The following is a 25,126-nucleotide window of genomic DNA, read 5'->3' on the forward strand; positions in this document are numbered from 1 at the left end:
TCCAAAACATGATCCTGCCTATCTTGGACACAATGCAAAATCATATTACTCATTGCAAAACATTGGTCCAAGATCAGAACTTCTCAGTGGCTGGTCACTTGATCCAATTATCAACTGAAGTTCAAATTGCTCTCTCCACCTATCAAATCTTGCAACAAACTTGGGATAGTACATTTTCCACCATCCTCAATGTACATCAAGAATTTCTATCTCACTTTGGTGTAGTCATTTAAACTTTATATATGTAGTCTTTTGGCATTATTGTCAAAAAGGGGGAGAGATTTAGCATAATAAGTGAGGAGAGTTATCACTATGAGTGTTAGGGGGAGTTAGTACTCAATAGAGTTAGCATGTGTACATAAGAATCTTTATATATACATTATAAGTCATCCAGAAGATACATAGAAATGTATATACAACAGTTCTACAAAGATCAATTTTGAAAAACAAAAATTCATTGAGTCATGTACATATGTTCTGGCTTATGTGTTTTGTCACTAATGCCAAAGGGGGAGATTGTTGGCATTAAGTTATTATTGCCATTAGTGACAACATTTATATACATCAGTATAGCCACCAAGCATTCTAGTGTTAACCGAGCTTCACAGTTCACACCGAGCATTCTAGTGTTAACCGAGCTTCGTAGTTTACACCAAGTGTCTACAATGTATACCGAGCATTTAGTGGTTAACTTGTAGGTTCATCACTTACTGAGCATTCATGAAGCTACCAAGTGAATGAACAATCTAGAAGTGTCTACTGAGTTTACAATATTCATCAAGCTTCACAACATTTATCTAGTGTTGAAAGTACAGTGTTTACTGAGTAAAGGAAGTATAGTGTTTACCGAGTGAAATCAAGGTAAATGAAGGATCCAATTTTTACCTAGTGACACTATATATACCGAGTCTCCAATGGTTACTGAGTTTCAAGCTACGTTGTGTGGTTAGTATGGATCAAGCCTTTTCTTCTACCGAGTGCATGATGATGTCGAGTATCAGAAGGTCACCAAGTTAGCTTGAAGAACCCAAGTTTTCTACTATTTGGCCAACTTAGTAATGTTTGGTTCACTTGTGTTTTAGCCAACCTTGCAATTGTAATTATTGGAATGGTATATATGTAATGTAATATATCATTTATAGAAGAAGAGATGTATGTGAAGGTATGGATATGAAAAGCTTTGAATGAAAGTGAATCAACAAAAGAGCATAGTATTCAACAAGGTCTACAAGGAGTAGTAAAGATTCATCAGTCACAAAAGGTGATCTATATTTTAAGGATCTAATCAAGTTGTAAGTGGATCCACTATTTAATCCTAATAGGTGAATCAGTTTTGTAAATCCTTTAATAGGGTAGACTTAACAGTCTTTGTATAAATCTCCTAACAGAGTGCATACTTTAATGTATGTTTATAAATCCTCTAAAAAGGTGGACCTAGTAGTCCTTTGTGCTCCTAACAGAGTAGATCACTAGAAGTGGTCAATGTAAGCCTTAATAGGCCAACTTCATACTGCAGTAACAAAGTTTTGTGGGTATCATCCCCACCCCAGTTTTACTTTCTATTTGGAAGGTTTATGGGTCACCAAATCACTGTGTACATGTGTTATAAATGTTTGTTCTCTCATATATGTAGTAGATTAGATGAATGAATGGTGAATAGTATATATGATTAAAGTGCTGAATTACTTTAAAGTTTTTGAGGTTACTAATTCACTCCTCCCCTCTCAGTAACCTATCATATCTTGAATATTTTTGACACAAGGTACCCTATGCTTTAGCTATAGGAAGCTTGATATATGCTATGGTATGTACTAGGATAGATATTGTACATATAGTGGGAGTCGTTAGCAGGTATATGAGTCATCCAATAATTAAGGATTAGAATGTAGTCAAATGAATTCTCAGATATTTGAGAGGAACATCCAATAATTTTCTACACTTTGGGGGCTCTACTACTAATCTACAAGGCTATGTTGACTCTGATTTGGCAAGGGATATTGATATTAGGCAGAGTACTATAGGTTATGTCTTTATTGTTGGTGGGGCAGCCGTGAGCTGGGTTTCTAGGTTATAGAAGGTTAATGCTTTATCCACTACAGAGGCAGAGTATGTTGCTACTACAGAGGCATCCAAGGAGATGATATGGCTTTGGTTCTTCTTGTAAGAATTGGGACACCCTCTAAAGGATAATTATTTGTTTATAGTTAGTCAGAGTGCCATTCATCTTGTGAAGAATTTAGCTTTGCATTCAAAGACCAAACACATATAGTTGTGGTACCATTTCATTCGATCAATTTTGAAGGTTATATAGTTAAAGTTGGATGAGATACATATAGATGACAATCTTGTATATATGTTTACAACGGTAGTGACAAGGGAGAACTTGAACTCCTCTTTAGCTTTGGTTGGTCTTCTAGACTACACCAAAATTAAAGAACAACAGAGTCTAGGGTGGTTTGATCCAGTGGGAGCCCCATGTGGTAATTTCTCTAGGACCAGTCTCCAAGTGGGAGATTGTTGTCTAGTGTGGAGACTGATCAGTCCCCAAGTGGGAGATTGTTAATTTGTGGTGACTAATCACAAAAGTACTGTACATACTTCAAAAAAAAAAAAGGGTTATGGTCGACATTGTGGCTGACATATGGCTGACATATGGCCAACATGTTGTAACCCTAAAACAACATAAAATTACTTGTATTAAAGGGCTTAGGGTTAGGTATTTTCATTAAGTTGTGATGCAAAATTGGTTCTTGTGGCAGTATTGAGCTATAAGGGATTATGGATTGTAATTAGGTTATAATCACTAGATCATAATAATATCAGACTTGTTGTTTGGTGGACGCAGCCTAGGGATTGGGTGGACCACGTTAAATCTTGGTGCCTTGTGTTCTTTTCTATGTGATCTATTATTTTTTTTTATTGGTTATATTTGCATGTAATTGTTATTTTCTATCCGTGGTTTAATCCTAACACTTCCTTGCCCATAACTACCAACCTAGGGCTACCTAAAGCCATAGTTTCTTTCAGATGAACATGCACTAGTATGGCTTTGTTATCTATAGTAATCATAACCTCCAAGCTATTGCACTGGTCAACCATATGGTTGACATATGCATTATTGAGGTGGATTGGAGTAAGGTGCTGATTAATGATACCTATATCCTAGTTACTACCTAGGAGGTGCATGTGGTGGACCCCATTGTGGAGGAGGTTGAGGGGCACAATAACTCTGCTGTTCATTTCCACAAACATGGGAGGACCTCTAAAACAATTCTCATTATTTATAACTTCATTGATCATTTATTGAGTACACCCAATTTTATTTTTGGTGTCAGTCATCTACAACATCCTTTAAGTGAATGTATCCTCCTCAAGAAGATGTAATAGTAGTAGGAAGATGTTTCTCATATTATCCTTATGTTAAGTTTTTTCATTCTTTGTTTCAAGGCATTAGATTCCTCACCTTGCATAAATTCCTAAGAGATATTTTGTTAAAAATGATTTAGTCATTATGCTTGTTCAATGTTTATCAAATTTATTTCAAACTATTGCATAACTAAAATTTTATTTCAAACAAGATGCTATTTCAACTTAATTTATTGCAACTAAATGAGCATCATATGGTGATCATTGGATTTCACAGTTCCTTAAGAAGTTTTAGTATCATGTCTCTTTGCTATAGAATCTCCATGTCAGGTGATTAAATTTAGACACTTAGTTTTGATTATTTCTCTCCATGTTCCATACTAAATTTATTTTTTTGATATTATTCTCCATGTCTTCTCCTTTTTGGCACCCAATTGAATATATATATATATATATATATATATATATATATATATATATATATATATATATATATATATATATATATATATATATATATATATATATATATATATATATATATATATATAGAGAGAGAGAGAGAGAGAGAGAGAGAGAGGAGAGAGAGAGAGAGAGAGAGAGAGAGAGAGAGAGAGAATGCTTTAGAATTATTCTAATTTATCTCTATTAAATAAGAATAGAGGATGATCCATTTATTTTTGTTGGTTGATGCAAATAGTTGTAACACTTGAAATATATGGTATCAAGCACAATTTTCTCCTTTCATCAGATATGATCTCAAGCTCTCTTCATTCATGGAATGGGTGATGTGTTCAGGCATCCATAATTGGACTCCAACATGGCTGCTAAATACATTGAAGATGTCAGTGCTTGTAATGGTAGTTTCACTATCATATTTGAGGATTGATGTTAACAAAGCTCTTGAAACATTCAAACATGGCTATCAGACATATTAATCGTTGTTGCCTAAGATTCATAGTCTCCAAGATTAACATTATAATTTATTTTACACATTCTTAAATGATCTATTGTAAATGCTCTCTAGTTTTCAAATTATCGAATGCTATACCCTTGAATTGTGCTACTGCAAGATATACTTGTCAAAATATGGCCTTGGGTAAGTATTTGGAGTTGGGATTGTATATTTAAAGGTACTTAGATAGACACTCAACACATATTCCAATGAGAGAATTGAGTTGGCTGTAGTTTTTCTGAAATGAAAGGATTCATAGTTTTCTAACTCTTATAATCAGGTATTTTTTTTATTTGTAGCTAGTCATTCTCTGGAGATCTTGAATTATAATGGTCTAGACTATGCCCGTGGACTTGGAGGTGTTGACTATAAATAGATTCTGAATGGAGGTGCATGCTACAATCCAAATATAGATGTAGGTCATGCTTCCTATGCTTTTAATAGTTACTATCAGAAGAATAGCATGGCACATGGAACCTGTGATTTTTGTGGCAATGCAATGATCACTCAGACCAATCCCAGTAAGTATAATGTGTTGCGATTGCATTTTATTTTCCAAGCTACATGATTCTCTGTAGAAAGTAGAAACTATAAACATTCTCATAGTGGAATTTCCCTGAGAGGCAAAACAGAGTATGAACATTAAGAAAAGGCATTAAAGTAGACTCTAAGTTAGGGGGGATTCCTTATCAAGGTTGTATGTATGAAGTTGACTTCATACCTATAGTGCCTCTACATGGCTAAATTTGGCACATTTGCAATGTTCATATGGTTAAGTTTGGCCCATCTATTACATTTTATAATCTATATACCAACATTCATGAAAAATTAAAAAATTGTATTGTATCGGGCTCCAAGACAACCACAAACAATCCTCGAACAATTTTCAACCTCAAATGTTATAAACAAATCTTATTAGCCTAGTGTTTGAGTTACATGACAATTCAATAAGTTTTCACTCTATTTGAAACTAAAAATTTGGAAAGTACTATTTAGGTCTGGTGCATCTTTCCTACCATTGTGTTTCTAATTTACCTTAGTGGTGAAGTGGGGATGTGCTTTTATTAGCTTACTACAAAGTAAAACATGATTAAGGAAATGTGGACTTGATTTTTAAAGAACACAACTGTAAACTTTAATAATAAGTTTTTCACAAATAGTCTTTAGTTGAGGGCTTAAATTAGACATTTCATTTATTTGGTAACTGAGTAGTTTTGTATGGGGCGATAGGAATTAGGGTGTCATTTATAAGTTATAACTTAAAAAGAAAGTAGAATTTAATCAAACACTTCATTTCTTTTCATGGTATGAGGATTTTGGGCTGGGCTATCTTAATAATGCCTATCTTGTATCTTTGATTATAGGTTATGGCACTTGCATTTACACTAAAATATCAAGGTACTAAATGTTAGGCTATATTCCATTCTTTCTTTTCTATTATTTGATAAGAAATTCTATTGACAACACTATGAATTTAAACTTACAGACTCGAGGAACTAATTGTTAGGCTGTATTACAATCTTTCTTTCTATCATTTGATAAGAAATTTTATTTGACACCACTATGAATTCTTTGCAACACTGCTACCCCTACAACCCCTACAACCCCTATCACTACCCCAACAAACCTTGTGATGACTCCTACCACTACTATGACAACTCCAACCACTCCTATTATGACCCTAACGACCCCTGTTACAACTCCAACAATGCCTACTACTACCCCATTGTACAATTCTAGTAGTCCCATTGGTAGTATTGTAAGTCCAATAGGTGGCATCACTGGAATCCCCACCAGTTTGGGACCATATAGTTCATTCAACACCACATCATACAGTGGCACTTCATCATCATTTAGATATCTAGGCTCACCACTTACACTTCTCATGGGTGCAAGTGTTCTAATATTGTAAATAGTTGGAAATGGTTCACTCATTTCCTTATTTAGGGTTTTAATCTAACATTTTGTAATTGATTTCTAGTGCTACATTTGCTAGTACATCAAAGCACAATGATGTTGCTGACAAAAAATGCTCATCATATTACTATATAATTTTTTTTGGATTTTTCTAACAACTATACATGATTGTGATGGGAGGATTTTGGGATGAGCATGCCATTAGGTCTTGTCTATTCTTTCTTAGATACATTAGGGAGCATATTGTTCCCATATGTTCTTTTGTACAACATCCTAAATAGAATACAAAATAGGTGTCACAAGGGGAGAGACAAGTAACAATGAAAACAAACTAAAAATGCTTTTGGCTAGAGCATGGAACCCAAAGAAGTCCACAAGTTTTGAGGAACAACAAGGGACAACAATAGACTCTCAAGGGGGTGTGAAACTCATCAACATTCAAGGTATCTAGATAGGGGGAGGGTGGGGATTCAAAGTCATTACAAACTCATTCAAAGAACTCTCAAGGAAATTTTTAAGTTTTCTCTTTGACCTTACAAGAGGATTCTATTCTCACATCAACCTTAACAAAGTAGACTCGACAATTAGATTCTAGCTCCCTCCCATTAAAAGTAAAATACAACATTCTGAAAGAAGGTTTTCAATAGAGGGTCTTTCAACATAACATGTTGGCTGCATAAGGAACTAAATCCCTTCTCCAAATTCTATAAACCAACTAGCGCCATCTCATACTTCATGATAATGTTTAAAAGCACCTTCCCATGAAAAGGTTGGCACAACATAGAGAAGTGTTCAGCCTAGTGGAAGTGATGCAATCGAGAGGCCAAATGATAAAGTATCTGATCCCATACACCAAGCTCGGAGAGCAGTTTAATCTTGTTGGCTAACTCCAAACCAACTTCAATACAAACACAAAATCTAGCACATAGAAAACTTATTCTATATTTCATGACATCTATGAAAATAAATTGACCCATATTATCTAATGGGGACATAACAAGGTTATCTAAGTATCATTGTCATGTTCTTTATTTGGCCACAAGTTGATATTAATATTTTTTTAAGGAATGTTTCTACTTTAATTCTCATAGTTAGTGGTTGGAACTTGTTTGCCAATGTGAGTGATGTATATATCGTAGATGGTATTGTTGGCATCATTAACAAAGGGTATTGGCTATGCATTTTTCTTGTGTGATTTTATGTGTTTTAGACCATATGGTTCTAGATAGTAGGCATTACTTTTTAATATCTTGTGCCATAATCTTGTATAATTGATTTATAAGAGATTAAAATGGTAGTCCTGAATGTTTCTACTACTATATATGGTTTGAATAAAATAAGCTAAAATTATTAGGAGATACCAAGAATATCTCAAAAGTTTTTATTTCATCAGTAAATAAACAAATAATTAAGTGGAAAATAAGTCTCATACAAATGACTTGAAGGACATAACTTAGTAACTTCTTTTTTTCTTATTTTGATTAAGCTTTTTTCTGATTCAGTTGCATTTTTCATCAAAAGAGTGTTTAGATATGACTTTTCAAGTGTTTTCTTGAGAATTTTGACTAGTAGTCATGGGGCAAGAATCTTTTTTGAATCCTGAGGCAAACAATCCTACTCTATTGGCAGCATGTTGGTCATAGTTGTGTCGAACCTGCAAGGTGCTTCACTTTATATCCTTTCATACAGATTCCTACATAGATTTAAGTTTGTTAAAAGTTGTGGATTCCTATATCTTTAACTTATTTATGTCTTTATTATTTATTTATTTTGTTTTATACTCTCATTAATAACTTTATTTTCCAATATTCAGATAGATAGACATTTGCATTCTAAGAATTTATCTATTTGCAACCGTTGTGTTGAGCAATTTGTGTTAGAGTAAATAATTAATTTACTAATTATTTATTCTATTACTTAAGCTTACTTAGGTAAATGCATTTCATTTATTAATTGTAGTCTAGGAGTTAGTTATAAGTTGTTGGCAATACGTGAGTTTGTTCTCTCCTAAGTCATACTTATCCTCTCTCCTTGTTCGAGGACTTTCCACCTTATGTGGATGTATGCTTAGTTGTCACACTTATCTCCTAGCATCTTCTAGCTTGTTCTAGGAGATTCCTTGAGGCCTTTATAAGCGGTCTCTCTCTCTTTTTATTTCATCAAAACATCACTTCTTGCATATTGTAAATACATATTTTCTTGTGTTTGCATATTTTCTCTCTCATGTCCATTTAGGGTTTTTCCCTTGCTCCACATTCTTCTCTTCTTGGCTTCTCTTTGATAAGTTTTAGCATGCAGGTGATCTTGGGAATCTTCAGAGTTGTATTTCATCAACTCCAATATGGTATCAAAGCCTCCCTACTATTGCTTTGTTGAAGAATTTTTGAAGCCGTGATTTGGAGTCACAAACCCTAATTTGTTTATGCATTTTTCTTCAAATCGGGGGAACAAAAAATTTTCAATGAAATTTTAGCTTAACCGAACACTACCATTGGATCCGAAAGGCATTTTTCAGCTAGGATCTATATAAAATTCATCGATTTTGGAGACAGGGCTTCGGGAGGCAAATTTTTTTGTTGTAGGCCCCTTTCGTACGGTCGTACGGACGATTTTTGGAAAAAAAAATTTAAAAATATAAAAAGCACCACCACTACGAGGTTGCCTGCATCCAACCGGCACCTCGCCAACCCCAGCGACGTCTCTTGTTCCTTGCTACGGAGCTACCACCTCATGTTCATCACCTATCCCTAGCAGTGCCTCCCACTCTGCCCAATCACTGTCAGTGTCTGTATTTCCTCTGCCATAGCGCCTCTCTAGTTCACCGCTTCCACTGGTACTCTCAGCCTTGTCACTACTCTAGCCAGTCAGTGGACCTATCAATGCCGTGTGGCATTCCTTGAGCATAGTCAACGCAATATCCTCCTGATACGTGGCAGCCATGTGGCACCTCTTTCTACCGTGACCAGCTGTAGGCCATCAAATTTAATCCCACAGATTGTTGACATCAGGATGACATTAGCGCTACATCATCATCCTTTCTTGCACATCTCAAGGGTCAGTTTTTGACCTACCTTCAATTTTTTGGCCATAACTTGAGCATACGTAAGTATTTTTTCGATCTGAAAGAAGTGTCAAAAAGCTAGTTCCAAGAAAGAGACATTGGTGTAGGTATTTTTAGGTTTTGATGCTTTTTCATTGCCCATTTTCTTAGTTGAATTCCAAAGTCCTATTTTTGACTCCCGTATGCATATCTTTTGTGTCCCATGTCCGTTTTTTGAAAACTTTATATTTTTAGAAAGCTGGTTTTATCACCTTTTCAGAAATGTGGTCCTTTTTCTTAGATTTTGGCCCATGCTCTTTCTATCATATTTTTAGCATTTTTGCTATATGGTGGATATCTTGAGTGGTTTAGGCCCAAGGATCATTTTCTTGGCATGATTTCCTTTGTTTTAGGCTGTACTATATTTTGTATCATCTTGTTTTTTATTTTGACCATTGTAGCTATAATTTTGAAGCACTTTTATGTATCACACTAAGATAAAGTGCCACTCTTGCATTCCGGGGGTCATGAACATTGTTTTTGATTCAGTTGTACATACACTATTTTCATAAAGCACCATGGGGGGATAGTAGTTGCAATGTTTGTGTCATCTTTCTTTATCAAGTGAGTGTCCCTTCCATGACATTAGCCCCATGTAGCGTTAGTGTGACCATGCCTTTATAGGTGTCTATACCTCTTCCTCTCTCGTTGTTCTTGGTTCGTTTGTAGGAGACTTTGGCCCACCTTTTTAGTTTCCTATCATCTGACCCCGTCTGCATTAAGGGGGGGTTATGTTGTTGTTTTAATGCATCTGTGGTTCGATGGTTCATTAGTGTCAGCTATGTATTTAGTAGTTGATCCTATATACAAGGCGATTGCAGTGGCTGGCTACCTATGCATTTCGGTGAGATGGATCATCTACCATATAGACACGCTTGGTTCATGCCTTTTTCTTCCATGGAGGTTCTTCAGATCAGCAGTTTTATTTTTGATGACAGATTTTGCAGCTTCTTCATGCTTCAGTGATGCTCTACATGATCACTCCTTGTTCCTGTTTTAGGGGACGTTCCCCTAGTTGGAGGCTTCTTCAGTTCTTCACTAGGTTACCTCTTTTTAGGGGAGGGTTTTTCCTATGTGGTTTTCTCTCTTTCCCTGTTTTTAGAGGTTGTTTTTTTTTTCATTGTTCATGGGTACCTAACATGGCCTCATTGCCGAGACCCATTTCTACATTTTGTATTTCTTAGTTTTGTGAGCTTAAGGCATTTCCCTAAGTTGCACTTAAGGGGGGGTGTTAGAGTAAATAACTAATTTATTAATTATTTATTCTATTAGTTAAGCTTACTTAGGTAAATGTATTTCATTTATTAATTGTAGTCTAGAAGTTAGTTATAAGTTGTTGACAATACGGGAGTTTGTTCTCTCCTAAGTCATACTTATCCTCTCACCTTGTTTGAGGACTTTCCACCTTATGTGGATGTATGCTTAGTTGTCACACTTATCTCCTAGCATCTTCTAGCTTTTTCTAGGAGATTCCTTGAGGCCTTTATAAGTGGTCTCTCCCTCATTGTATTTCATCAAAACATCACTTCTTGCATATTGTAAATACATATTTTTGTGTGTTTGCATATTTTCTCTCTCATGTCCGTTTAGGGTTTTTCCCTTGCTCCACACTCTTCTCTCCTTGACTTCTCTTTGATAGGTTTTCACATGCAAGTGATCTTGGGTGTCTTTGGAGTTGCATTTCATCAACTCCAACAATTTGATCATCATTTCCCTTTGATATCCAATTATGTTGGTAAAGTGAGATTCATCTGATTGTGACATTTGCAAATTGTTATCACCTTTGGAAGTTAGTATAATGTTTCATGTATTGGAAATTTATCTTTAAAAAAGAAGTGATATTTGTGTTGGTTATTGTACTTATGGTTGCAGAAGAGTAAATGGGATTTTTTCTTGTTTCTATTTATGGAAACATCTGCAATGCTGATTGGTGGCATTGTTACTTTTCAACATATGTCTTCTTCACTACCAAATAAAATCAAGACCAATTTACTAATTTAATTTTATTGTTGATCATGTTTAAGGTTTTGATGGTTTGTAATTATCATATTTATTTGGAAACATAGAACTAGTAACAGATCAAAGTTTTCCTTCCTCCTTCAGGCCATAGATGAACCATTTAGCAGATCAACATCCTAGTACATTAGCATTTTTAATCATGGACTTTCTCCTTCTATTTGGTGTTGAAATTTTGATTGGCATACAAGCATCACAAGTAAGTAGTTATTAACAGAAGAAATAAATAAAATAGATTAAATTTGGAAATTTTAAATTGAGGTGATTTGATCATATTAACTTGTTGAAATTAAGAAACCACATCTCTTATACTAGAAAGATTAATCGATAGTTTGAAGTCCCTTGAACATTGTCCTTCTACAAATATTGAAAAATGATAAACAATATTTTCTCTGTTATTTAGTATTAGGTTGGAGTTAATTCAAAGGTCAACTGATTGAGATTCATATTTTAGTGTTTGTCTATGAGAGGATCCCATTTTGAAAAGGAACAATTTTTGTAAACCAAAGCATAGCTTGTATCATGACACATGGAAAATTTAAGCCATGCAAGTTCCATCTGGAAGATAGTCATAGGACTACAACATTAAGACAAAAGTTTTAGCTTTCTTGAGAAAAAGAAAATAAAAAAGTATGAGTATATACACAAGGCACATGAATACTATAGAATTGAAGGTAAATAATAGTAGACATGAATATATACAACATGTAAAGCTAACATGAATATATACAACAAGCACATGAATACTATATAATTGAAAGTAGAATAATAGAAGACATGAATATATACAACATGTACATGAATACTAGAGAATTTAGATTTGAATATGTAGATAGAATAAGAGTCTATATTTGATATGCAAACTAAGTCGTACAACCTTCATAACAGATCATGTTCAAGTAAGGAAGGTTATAGAGACCAAGAGGCTTGTCAAGTGTTTTCTAAACTATCTAAGACATGATAAAACTGAAGTAGGGGTTCTATTTGATATGTTATATATCTTCTTGGTCAAAACTCACATCAACTACATGTTCTTAAAGGATTTTACATGATTGAGGTTTGCTCATTATACCTGTTTGCTCATTGTATTTGGTTGATTTTAAACAAATATGTTATAGATGATTGTATATCTATTTTCTTTACTAATTTTATTTTCTATAAATGGAACTGTAGCCCCAAAAGAAGATGGCCATGCTTTCTTTTTTTATAATAAATTTCTATAGTAGTAGTGGTTAGTACATTATAGTCTTGTACAGTTGAATTAAATGTAATTTGCAGAGACTTTGAAATATTATGGTTATGCTTGTGTAGAGTATTACTCTCTAAAATTCGTAAGAAAGACTCAAGGGTATAGTATTATGTTAAATTTAAATTTATTCATGCCACATTTCTTTTGGAAAAAAATGAGTGTTGTTTACATGTATTTAATGTTTATCTAAGGTTGTACCTACTAAGATATGTATATCTAAATACGTGTTTCACCTAGAAGATTATTTTATCTCCTTATCTTCTCATAGTGTAAAAAAATTTAAATATACATATTTTAATAAATATAATATTATATAGATTAATACTATGGTGTCACCTTATTTTTATATCTATATGCACATACATAAATATGTATTATATTAAAGTGATGAGAATGTCAACCATAAACCATTAAAGGTATGTACTTTGATTAAATTAAAATGTTAAAATGTTTTAAAGGTTATGCAATAGCTCATGTGTGTCCAATGATTGTATCATGTTATACAAGTCACTAGGTCCTTAACCATGGTAATTCAAAATTCATACCCATTTTCCTAGTGATGGTGATGCCCATATGGCCAATTCTTTTATAACAATGCTTCCACCCCTTTGACGTGCTCCCTACAAGGAAATTCTCCACAAGTAAATCATATTACCATAACAAGTTATTATTCATAAATGATCATAATGGCTTATTGACTTTTCAACTCCCATGAATTCATGATAGATAACTAACTATCTGCAATGGCTTTAAAATATCATCATAACAGTTAACTAGCATGTCACCTTCATATGAAATTATAATGATTAACCATCTTACCATTTCACATGATTATAACAAAATTCAATTTTCAACTGACTTCATGTGAAACCTCAATGACTATATGAACATTTTAAATTTGGTAAAAAATTGTGACGTAATAACAACATAAATTATTTCTAGCTGATATTTTCATTGCATTGACTATTCACCAATATGGTACCACACAATCATTGCAAAAAGTTTATTTATTTTTATTGGAAAAAAACTATACATAACTCAATACGATTGTAATTGTAATTTAATGCTATTTCTACTTTATGTTTCACTAGTCATTTGAATTTAGCTTGGACAACACTTATATATGTACGATTGTATTGAAAAAATTTAAACTTGTTAAAATTATTTGTTTTTAATGTGACATGTCTATATTGTTTTACATAATTATTTGGTAAAAACTAAAACAAAGGTATGTAGGATGAATTTATTATCTATTTGAGAGAGATCTAACAATATATTAATTTTAAATTATTATAAGTATTAAGCTAATACATTTTTTTAAAAATTATATATTTAGTACAATAAAATTAGTAAAGAGCTTTAGTGTTTTAATTTAAATTCATTATTAAAATATATATTTATGTATAAACTAATGACTTATGCTCTCTCTATATGTAATTTATTAGCTTTCTTCAATATTAAAAAACAAAAAAACTAATAACAAACAATCAATCTTTTTTTAGCAATATAGATAATATCAAATTTTACACATATATAATATAAACAATAAATGATATTTGTATACCATAATAAATGGAATTTAAATAAAATAATATAACAAAAGAAAAAAGGATCAAGGTTGGGGTTAAGGTATATATCATAAATATTGTTATTGTCAAGGTTAAAAATCAAGGTTTACATAAGTTTAATTAATATAATATAGTCAATTAGGATTATGGTTGGGATTAAGGTATATATCATAATTATTGTTTAACATTATCATTTGAAGCTTATTAGAGTTTGAGTTTTAATTAAGATTAATAGTTAAGGTTAAAGTAAGTTAAGAGTTTAGGTTTGTACCATGCTTAGGGTTAGGTTTAGGGTTACAATTTTAATTAGGATTAAAGGATTTCATATTCAAATATATATTTTGTACATATAAGAAAATTTTACTTTTTTTATTTCTTCGGCGTACCTATTGCAACCTAAGGTGCAATTGCTAGTTTACATCTAATTTTAGCTTATTCATTTATGAACAAACTGGGTTTAAAACATGTAGTCTATAGGCATTGCAGTGCAACAATGAGGCTCATTAATTGTGATGTGGTACTAACTATAACTTGCCTTTCACCTCTTGCTCTTTCTTATCATCCATTATGCTGATGATGATTTCATGGAAGGCTAGTCATATTCTCTCTTATTTTGACTGCCAGAGATATCTTCTATTACTATCGTCCAGGGATCTGATGCATCTGTGCCATTGAAATCTGGGAATCTTTCCTCATCTATTGAATAATACAATTTTGTGGAAATAAAGTATGGAAAATACCATGTCTTTCACTAAGCACAATAATATCATTCTATAAAATGATGGCCACATTCAAGCAATGAATAAGGTTGAAGAATCTATATATAAAATGATGGCCATATTCAAGCAAACACCAATTGAGCTTGCCAACTCTTTACCTAAAAGTTTATATGACAAAGTTGAGCAAAGATGACAATATAGTCTAACAGCTAAAAGGAACATTAGGGAGACTACTGTAGCCAAAGTAATGCTAGAATTGGATATGTCATCTATGACCAAGTCCATGAATAAAGACAAGGGGAATTTTTCTCCCAAATATAGAGCCTTCAATATTTTATAGAATAACATTGAAGAGGTTGTCTAATAGAGCACCCAGATATGGAAGGTTATCTATGGGCTGACAATAAAAAAGGCTATTGAGAAAGCACCTGAGGAGGTATGTGAGCAAAAAGATGAACAAGAAGTTGTAGAGGATAGAAAAGATGAAACTATCAAGGATGGACACAAGGGAGGTATTGAGAAAGAAGTAGATGCAATGGAAATAACTAAAGAAGAGTAGAAATAAGATTAGAATGTACCTAAGGTACATATGCTAAGTACCATTCTCCCTCATGTGGACCAAGAAAGTCAAAAGGATACAATCAAGATAAAGAATGTTTCTGATAATACCATGCAAAACATCAATCCTTTGATAGAGGATGATCTAAAAATGATACTACATGATTTAAAATTAGCTACTAAACTTTGCACTAATCCTATATTGGTAAGTATAGATGAAATTGATAAAGTAGTAGTAGAAGAGAAATAGGACACTATTACATCTAGTGTGCCCCTAAGACTTACAGAGGTAAAAGGTCCAGAAATAGAACAGAGTGTTACCACTAACACTCATGTTTCAATGCCAATTGTTGTATACCAAAGGAAGGACACAATGATATCAAGTGTCAACACTTTAGTGCCAAATGTACCAATGCAAGTAGCATTAATAGTTCAGAAGGATAGGACACGAGTCCAAGCAAAAATCAAAGAGAAGGAGAAGAATAGGACTAAAGAGTCAATTTTGGCTACAAAACTAGAGGAACAAATAGCCATTCAGACATTGGTTACTCTACCATTCTCTTTAACCATTTTCCCTAGACAAACTATGCATAGGTCGAGTGTAGAAGCTACACTACTGAAGTCATAAAGGCCTAATCCTGAAGCATCTAAGGTTGGAGAAGGTACATCTTATGGAGATGTCAACTTAGATGAGGTGATTGAACTACCAAATTTTGATCTAGCAACAATCACCATTGAGAAAATGAGCATATTGTAAGAGGCTCTAGCAAGGAAGAAGAATCAAGAGTTTCTAAGAAGGGAGCACAAGCAAAGACAAGTGCTATATGACATCAAAGACATATTTGTTGATGTGTTCAACCTCCTAGAACCTAAAGTAGATAAACCAATTATTAAGAAACTAGTGAATATGGTGGATAAAATTAGTGATGCAAACCTAGATACAAACACCAAACTTTTAGAATGGTCTGAGAAAAGGTTTATAACAAAGGTGGATGAAATATTTCCAGTGCCATTGCACTCAAACAGGTTGATTTAGCAACCAAAATGGAATATGTGAGGAAGTTGTCAAAGAATATATTTTCTCTATACACAAAGTTGTGTGATGTGAATCTCTTCACACTAGAAGTTCAAAGACATGTGAGTCAACTGGAGGGAGATTTGAATGTCACAAGTAAAACCTTACAAGCATCTTCTAGTCAAATTTAGTCTCAGTTTCATAGACTGCTCTCTATTCAAGGTCAATTAGTTGCACTACATGCACAAGATGTAAATATTTGAGCTACCTTGATTAGTATTCAATCCATGTTGACCCCACACATGGAGGTGTTCCACAAGGAACTAGAATTTGTAGAATCATTGATGAAGAAAGATCCAAATCTTTCTACTCATGAAGGCCTAGTAGACCTTGCTGTCAGCTAGATGTTCAAATTCAATCTCTAGAGATAGCATGCAACAAATGAGATGTAGCACTTAAGATAATCATGGAGGTCCATAATTTTTTTTGGAAAAACACACTATTCATGTACAACCTAGGACATATGTGTCAAAAAGGGGGGATATTGAAGAAAAAGGGGAATTGAGATAGAAAACTAGATCATACCCATAGGGGGAGCAAATGAAGAAAACAAAGTATGCCAATAGTTGAAGAAAATTTACTTAGTAGGAGTATTAGATTTAGAAATTTAGATACAACATAGAACAATTAGCTTAGGGGGAGTTATGAAGTTTTGAGGTATGACTGATAAGTCATAAGTTTTGCAAAATTTTGGAATTTTGGAATTTTGTATGCAAGCCAAGTAAAGTATATACATTAAATAAGTTATGCTTAAGTTAACATATGCATGGCAAAGTGTTTTTGCCACTCATGTCAAAGGGGGAGATTGTTAATCTCAGATTGGTTTTGACATATGAGTGAGTATAAACTTAGTCATATTTACAATATGCATGTCAAGCAAGTAGTGCATATCGAGCATAAGTTGTCAGATAGTGCATTTTGAGAAAAATATGTAGTACATGTCGAGCACCAATATGTGCTAAGAAAATAGTTAGTGTTGAGTCACTTTAGTGACGAGCAAGTTAGTATGTGATGAGTGAATTTAGATGTCAAGTGAACAGTGGATGTTGAGTCATTTAGAGGCTAAGTTACATCATTGAAGATATAGTGGATGCTGAGCATCAGAGGCTTCAAGTGCCGAGTAAACATTTTTTGATATAGCTGTTTATAATGGTATAAACTACAATGTAAATCATTTTTGAGCCAACTTAAGGATTTTTTTACGATTCTAGAAGATATTTTCAAAGGAAAATTAAGAATCCATATGCAATACATGCAACCAATCAGATTGAGGGATGTTCTAAGTGGAAAAATGCATGAATCACAATTGTTAAATCATACCTAACCCTAAATCACCTAAGTCTCCATAAGGAAATAATACAAAAAGGATGTAAGGGGAAAATAGAGAATTTTGCATGTGTAGACAAAGAATTCATGGTGGCTAAGGAGTTGTGAGTCAATGAAAGGGCAAGGAATTACAAAATTAGTTAGAGAGAACAGAGGAAAGAAGAGAAGAGGATAGAAGTGATACATTTGATCAGAGAAGATCAAGTACACACTAGGAAAGAGAGGATCTATTATCTAGAAGAGAAGTGCTAACCAAAGGATCAAGGCTAAGTCATTCTAATAGGTGAACTAGTAAAATATCTCAATCGATTAGTCTTAATAGGCTTTTGTAAATGCTTTAATAGGGTGCTTACTTTATTGTAAGTTGAAGCCCTTTAACCAAGCACACTTCTAATAGGGTGTTGAAATCCTTTAACAAGGTAAGATCTAACAATCTTGTAAGCCTTTAACAAGGCATACCTTGCACATGGTAAATCATAGTTTATGATCAAACATTGTAACCTTCATTAGATACACTTTATAACTGCAATCATGAAGATTTGTGGGTTTCATCCCCACCCTAGTTTTACCTTCTCCTTGGAGGGTTTTGTTAGAAAAAAAATTCCAACAAGATAAGTGAGAGGGCGGGAGGCTGAATCAGTTATCCAACAATTAAAACATTTATCTTTTTTAAACAAACTTAACCATTCAAAAAAAGTAAACAAAAACCATAATAAGATGTACATAAATCATTACACTAGATATCTTAAATAGGGAAACCCTTGAGTAGAGGGAAAACACTGGTGGGAATGATGCCCATAAGATGATGTACTAATATAAATATTCCTTGTTAGAGGATTGATCCTATTAGGAGTCTATTACAGCATTTAGTACATAGAGTCCTTGTTAGGAGACTTTGAATCCCTATTAGCAGATTCCAAGCCTATTAAGAGTTGTAGTACAATGTATGCAAGAAAAGCCCATTGCCCAAACATGCAATTTCAACTAAAAGAAGGGCTCACTACCCAAACATGCAATTTATTATTATGTTCTTCTTTCATTTGTTTTGTCAACCAAACCAATCACTGTCAGACCTTGTAAACTAGGTCACAAACTTCAGATCCAAATATCAAACCTTAGACCACATAATAAAACATTGGCAATAAAGTTTCCTTCACTTCTACTCTGCTCTGCTTAACTTTACATTCTATTCTCTCTACTACTTACAATCACTTTTCCATATCATCCACATATATCATGATAAATGAAAATGTCCTTCCTTTATACTGAGTCCATAAAACAATTCCTTAAGTCAGCTGTTAGACCTTCTCAATTAATCATTATAAGAGCACATTAAGAACATGTTACATTTAGCAGTAACATTAATCTTCTGCCTTGCAACTTGAATATATTTTTGTACACATGATATCATGATGAGTGAAATTGACCACATCATCATCAATATGTCTTCTACACATCCTCAACCTTGATTCTCAGAATAACAATTCTGCTAAAAGATATAACAAGTTTAGCAAAACATGCCTTTGTAAACTCTATCTCAGAACATAAATCACCAAAACTTACATAGCTTCTTCCAAACTTAATATTTCTTCATTCAACATTAACTGCATATACTAGATACTCAAAAGTATCTCCCGTAACCTGGGATAGTGAGAATACTCAACTAGTCATTGGTACCATCTTGATCTTTTAGTTGTTCTTCTATTAGATACTACATAAAACTACTATGTTGACATCAATGAAAAAATCAGTCATGAATGTAACATATCATCATAGTAACATATCTACAATACTCCCCCATACAAATATCATTAGCATTCATGCTTCTAACAATCTCCTCCTTTGGCATTGATGACAATATAGATGAAAAACATCTAGTTCCAAGAACACCAACAAAATATTTGTCATCTTTCTTTTCAAATTCTCTTCATCAATCATTCTCCCCATTGATATACCTCAATGTGCTTTCCATCAAATTTTCATTTCATGTTGTACTTCTTCTAAATTATCTTCTCCTCAAGATGTTTTTCCTCATGATTTTTTTCATGCTGTACTTCTCCCCCATTGACATCAATGTCAAACGTTTCAACAACCATCAAACTCTACACCAAATGATTCTCACTAGCTCAAGTTTCCAAAGACACTGTTCAAAAACAACATCCATCAAGATTCCTAGATGACTATGTCCATCACAGATACTCCCCCATATAGGAAGCATCAATTAGTCTAGACAAACAATGGTGCTCTGTTACACTAGACAGTTGCATCCTTGCATCTTCTACTCTAACGTAGGGAGGGGCATAACCCCTAGCATACCTCACAAATACTCAAAAATCTCTTTGGGAAGAGGCTTAGTTAATATATATGCAATCTTCTCTTTAGTACTCACATACTACAATCTAATTTCCTATTCTACAACTTTCTCTCTCAACATGTGATACTTGATAGAAATGTGCTTGGTCTCAGAATGCAATGCTGGATTCTTAGACATATTTACTATGCTTGTGTTGTCACAATGTATGAAAATAGGTTCATTGAATTATATCCTTATATCCTTCAACGTCTGCTTCATCCAAAAAAATTGACTATAATTGTTTGTTGCAGTAACATATTATGCTTTTTTTGTACATGTGATGTATAATCTTGCTTCTAACTTAGCTAAGAAACCAATCTTCCTCTAAGAAAGAAGGCTCCACCACTGGTGCTCTTTTTGTCATCCATACTACCTGCCCAATTAGCATCAGTATAAGCACTTAGAGTAAAATCATTAGAGCTGCCATAACACAATCCGAACTTTGATATTCCTTTCAAGTGTCTAAATATCCTTTTAACTATTGCATACTATTCTTCTCTAGGATAACCTTGAAATCTTACAACAATTCCAACTACATTTCCTATATCTGGCATTGTATGAGTCAAATATTGCAAACCTCTGATCATAGATCTATACTTCTTCTACTCAACATTAGGTATCTCATCCTTTGTAGATAACTTGTGTCCAGTTACCATAGGTGTTCCAATGGGTTTACATGTTTCCAAACCAAACCTTTTCAGAAAATCCTTTAAATACTTAGTCTGAGAAATAAAGATTCATTCTTTATTCTATACAATATGTAATCCTAGAAAATATTTCATTTCTCCTATCATACTCATCTCAAATTCTCTCTTCATTTCTTTTGCAAACTTCTCACTTTCCTCATCATTTCCTCCAAATATGACACATCAACAAATATTACCAAAACCATTAAACCATCATCAATTTCTTTCCAATATAGATTATTATCTAACATACCTTTGTTATATCCAAGATTTTTCAAATGCTTATCCAACCTTGCATACCAAGTTCTAGGTGCTTGCTTCAAGCCATACAATGCTTTCTTCAGTCTACATACTATGTCCTTGTCATCTGTCAAAGGAAAAACTTTAGGTTGTTCAATGTATACCTCTTCCTCAAATTCTCCATTTGAAAATGTTGACTTGACATCCATATGATATACTTTAAATTTCTTTTGTGATGCATAGGCTAGGAATAGTGTTACTGCTTCTATTCTAGCCACTAGAGCATAGGTCTCATCATAGTCCTGCTAGTCTGGGGACCAATTCCCATGTCTCATTCTTTACTATCTGATCCAATTCCTCTTTCATAGCTTGTTTCCAATAATCATCTTTACATGCTTCATCTACATTCTTAGGTTCAACTTGAGATATCAAAAATAGCTCTTCATTGACTCTACTTCTTGTCATCACACCTTTATCTTTGCTTTTGATGATCTTCTCAAATAGGTGATTCTTTATCATATCCATCCCGAAGTAGGAGTTGTTATCTCAACTCTTAGCTCAGTTAAAGGTTCCAAGCTTTGTTCCTATCTTGGCTCTACTTCATTATGCAAATCATTGTTAGTTTCAAAAAATACTTCATCATTTCTTGGCTTAGCAATAACATCATCATTTGAATTATAATCAACTATTCTCTCTTGTATCATAAATTTATCATCGATTCTCACATTTGCAAATTCCATAATGATCTTTTTTCTCATATTATAGCATCTATAAGCCTTTCTTTTCAATGAATAACCAAGAAACATACCTTCATCACTTCTAACATAAAACTTACCAATATCATCATGTCTTTTGATATAACACTTACTACCAACATTTTTGAAATACTTAACTATAGGTGAGTGACCAAACAACAGTTTATAAGGGGTCTTGTTTGTGTCTTTCCTGGCTTGCACTATGTTCATAGTGTAGACTATTGTATTCACAACTTCTCTCCAAAACATCTTGGATACATCATTCTCAGCTAACATGGCTCTTGCTACTTCTATCATTGACCTGTTCCTTCTCTTTGCAATGCCATTCTGTTCAGGGATTCTTAGAGATGATAACTATCTTTTAATTCCATTTTTTCACAAAATATGTTATACTCATTTGAAGTAAATTCTCCTCCTCTATCTGATCTTAAACATTTAATCTTCATACCAAATTCATTCTCAACTCTATTCTTGAATATTTTGAACTTATCAAATGCCTCAAATTTCTCTTTAAGAAATGCAACCCACATCATTCTAGAAAATTCATCCACTAGAATCATAAAATACCTTTCACCATATAATCCTTTAGTCTTCATAGGACCACTGAGATCTTTGTGTACAATCTCCAATTTTTTTGTAGTAGTACACTTCTTGCAAGGAAAATAAGTTATGTTATACTTTACCAAAACACACTCCTTGCAAATTGTGTTAGTAGGTTTTACAATCTGAGGCAAATCTCTAACTGCAAACATGCTACTAGTCTTCACAATACTATCAAAGTTTATATGAAAAAATCTCTTATGCCATAACTAATTGTCATCTATCTTTGCAACCAAAGATGTTATTTCAATAGGATTCAACTGAAATAAATTAACTCTAGATTTGGTTCTTATTCCAATTACCTTTCCATCTTTGTATCTAATCATGCATGTCTTCTCTATGAACTATAACTGATAACCTTTATCCACTAGTTGTCGAACACTCAAAAGATTGTACTTCAAACCATCAACAAAATATACATCCTCAGTGTTAGTTTTACCATCAAGAGTTATAGATCCTATACCTTTAACTTGGCATGTTGTATTATTTCCAACTCTGACAATGCCTCCATCCTGACTTTTGAAGTCAACAAACTTGTTCATATCACCAGTCATATGATGCGAACAACCACTGTCAATTATCCAATTTGATTTCTTTTCAACCTATGATACCAAAGCTACTTTCTCTGAACTTTCTTCCTTAATTTGATCCAGTTGCTATTAGCTTTGTAAAATTCAATGGGGATACCATCAGGCCCAAGAGCCTTGCCATCTTTTAAGGTAGTGATGGCTTTTTGAATCTCCTCAAGAGATATATTTTTGCTAAGCATATCTGAGTCACTACTAGTTAATCTACTAGGGATAAAGGTTTTGCACTTGTCTCTAAGAATCTTAGCCTCTTTAGTATTTTTTAATTTAGTTAAATGAAACTAATTATTTCTTATAAGATTAAACCAATGTTATATATAAAATTAAATTTATGTTAACACATTTTAATCTTCATTAAAATTGTTTTTATTTCAATTTTATTATATAAACTAAACTTTAATTTATAAAGTTAACTTATTTTGTCATTTAAAAAATATAAAAAAATATAAAAATTGACACTTACAATTTATTAATAATCATTAATTTTGTTTCAAATCATATTAAAATTTGAATACACTTGCTCCTTTGATAACTATTTGTATTATGTTGTCAATATTTTCCTTTCTAATACAATCATTATAACAAGTGTCACATAGTCGCTTAGTACTTACCTTTTATTTTTTTTTAAAAGAGGGGTAAAATTTTATTCAATCAAATCCAAATTACAAAGCCAAGGCCGAAGGCCCAAAATAAAATTACATACTCCTATCCTCTAGTAACATTTGATCAATGATCTCACAATACTCACAAGGTAACTCATACCTACCATTAATAACCCATCTACCCACATTCTCTGAAGCCCACTTTTCCAAACAATCTGCCACTTTGTTCCATTCACAAGGGATATGATGAAAGGAGACAAAGTCCAAGGAACTACAAAAACTAAGAATCTTTTTGGTGAAAGAGGCAAGTTGCCAACTAACATCTTCCAACCTCTGGTTATTCAACATATCCACAACAATCTAAGATTCAGACTCACAGATGATCTTCCACCACCCTAACGAACAACCACACTCAATAGAAACTTTAATAGCTAGGGTCTCCATCAAATTATTAAAATGTTGACCCTTGTAAATAGAGAGGAGAAAAACAACGCTACCATCATTGCCCTACCAATAGCCCCAATACCAGCATGACCAGGGTTCCCCTGAGAAGACCCATCCATATTGATCTTCAAGAACCTAGTTAGGGGAGGAAACCACCTCCCATCTCGACACACCCACTACTTACCATGGCTCAGTCTTTTTCTAGGAATGCATCCTTGATAGCTATCTCCCAAGTTTGAATTCCTCACAATAACTTGATCCCCAGGATCTATATTAACAGACATATCACACTTTGTATAACTCATCTTCTGGAGCCTATTAAAAATCAACTTCCACAATTGGGAGCTTCCTAATTTGGAATCACAAAATATTCTATGATTCCTTCCAACCAAAGGTTCCAAAGAATGAAGATCAGACCAACCATCCAGGCAATCTATAAGAAAGTAGTCTTCGTTGGAGGTCTGCCCAAGGTTTCCCAGAAATCAATAATAGAAGTAGCATGAATACAATCATGACACCAAGCCTCCCACCATCTATGCCATATCTCTCTCAAAAAAGGCTAGAGAAAAAACAAGTGGGAGACACACTCCTCATCGTGCAAACAAAGAACATAAATCAAAGGTCCCTAAAAACCTTGTTTGTGAAGATTCTCCCATGTGAAGCACTTCTTCTGAGCCAACAACCATAAAAAAAAGTTACACTTGGGCCACAAAAATCTGCTTCAAACCATCTTGCACCAGTTCACTTTAGCCAGACTATGTAAGTTCCTGTCAAGAATAGCATAGCCTTGAGCCACTATAAATTTACCTTTTGGACTAGGACTCCAAGCCAAGATGTCCTTCCCATTGAGAGAGTTGCAAAACCTATCCTCCAAAACTCTAGAGAGAAGGGCTCAATCCTCATTAGAGCCACCCATCGATCACTCCTAAGAATCCTTCCAGTAAGTCATCTCAACCTACCCCAGGTGCTTGACGGTCTTAAAATGCTCCACCTTAAGCCAACCTGCATTA

The 25,126-nt window shown here is 33.5% G+C and overlaps 1 pseudogene; it reads right to left on the bottom strand.

The window, feature by feature from the left end:
- Positions 1-24,235, bottom strand: part of LOC149541005 (uncharacterized) — a 50,565-nt pseudogene extending 26,330 nt beyond the window's left edge.
- Positions 24,236-25,126: the final 891 nt, after the last annotated feature.

The sequence above is a fragment of the Cupressus sempervirens genome, chromosome 9 (genome assembly GCF_028749045.1).
Source record: "Cupressus sempervirens isolate cs-2001-9-10 chromosome 9, ASM2874904v1, whole genome shotgun sequence".
Classification (NCBI taxonomy): domain Eukaryota; kingdom Viridiplantae; phylum Streptophyta; class Pinopsida; order Cupressales; family Cupressaceae; genus Cupressus; species Cupressus sempervirens.